The following is a 1,408-nucleotide window of genomic DNA, read 5'->3' on the forward strand; positions in this document are numbered from 1 at the left end:
TGGGGTCACTCGAGTTCATTTTGGGGTCACTGAGTTCATTTTGGGGTTACTCTGGGTCATTGGGGTTACTGTAGGTCAAACTTACTCTGTGCAGAAAATTTGGGGGTTACTTTAGGTCAAAAATCGGGCATTTTGGGGTCACTCGAGTTCATTTTGGGGTCACTGAGTTCGTTTTGGGGTCACTGAGTTCATTTTGGGGTCACTCGAGTTCATTTTGGGGTTACTCTAGGCCATTGGGGTTTTTGTGAGGTCAAATTCGATCTCTGGAGAGAACTTTGGGGTTAGTATAGGTCATTTTGGAGTCACTGGGGTGTCCTGAGTTCAGTGTGGCATCATTGGGATCACCTGGGGCCACGTTCTGTCTCTGAGGATCCCCTTACCTCACCCACCAAGTCTGTCTACTGGGTGAAGTTCTACAAGTTCACCCCACATCAATCCCATGGTCTCCCCTCCAGTTTTTCTCTGATGTTACCATTTTTATGGATTTTTTAAAATTATTATTATTATTTCTATTATTTTTGATTCGAGGAGATGAGGGTTCTTCTGCTCTTGGTGCTTCCACCCAGCCAGTCCCAACTGTCATAGGATTTATGTCTTACTCCAGTTGACTCTGACCTTACACTGCTGAACATCAGCAGCATCATCCCATGAAAAATACATTTATTTTGGTGGAAACCAACCCAGTGTCAAGAACAATTAAAAATTCCCTCTCTTTTTTAGTAAGAAGAGCAAACAAGACTGGTCCAAAATAATTTTTATTGAGAAATGATAACCATGTGAAACATTTTTTCACTGCTGAACCTGATTTTTTGACTTATACCGGAATTTCCCTCACCTGAAAATGAAATTATTTTATTTCAGTGGTTAAATAAAGATGATTCCATGAAGAATGAAGGGCCTGACTCTCAGGGGACAACTATGGATTTTTCCTCATCAAGATCTTGCATCTGTCCCAGATGGCTCCAAAATGTGCATCCAACACACGGAATATCCACCTCTGGGGCCTCCAAGATAGGAAGGACCGGGACCTGTTGGAGAGATAAATATTTTTTTGGGACAGAATAACATCCTAAAATACCCCACGGTGTCCCTGGACCACCCAACCCATCCTGGCCTTTGGTTTATTTCTTTATTTGACAGGCATTTTCAAGCCCCACAGGGAATTTAAAACTGCACAAGGTTTAGAGCCAAGTGAAATGGTTCTGCTGCACCTGAAAATAAAAAAAAAGTGGCTACAGGGACTTGACTGCAGGTGATTTTACTGTTACAAATTCCATTTGCAAGCACTGCTGGTACATTCAAAAAGAAATAACTACAGATTTAGGGGTGTAAGTGAATTGTAGGTCAAGATATAACTTTTATTCGGCTGCCTTGCTAAAAACCCCACTGGTAATTGTTTTCTCCCTTG

This window comes from Empidonax traillii, unplaced genomic scaffold (genome assembly GCF_003031625.1).
Source record: "Empidonax traillii isolate 1590-97213 ecotype Southwest subspecies unplaced genomic scaffold, ASM303162v1 scaffold812:size654646, whole genome shotgun sequence".
Taxonomy (NCBI): Eukaryota; Metazoa; Chordata; class Aves; order Passeriformes; family Tyrannidae; genus Empidonax; species Empidonax traillii.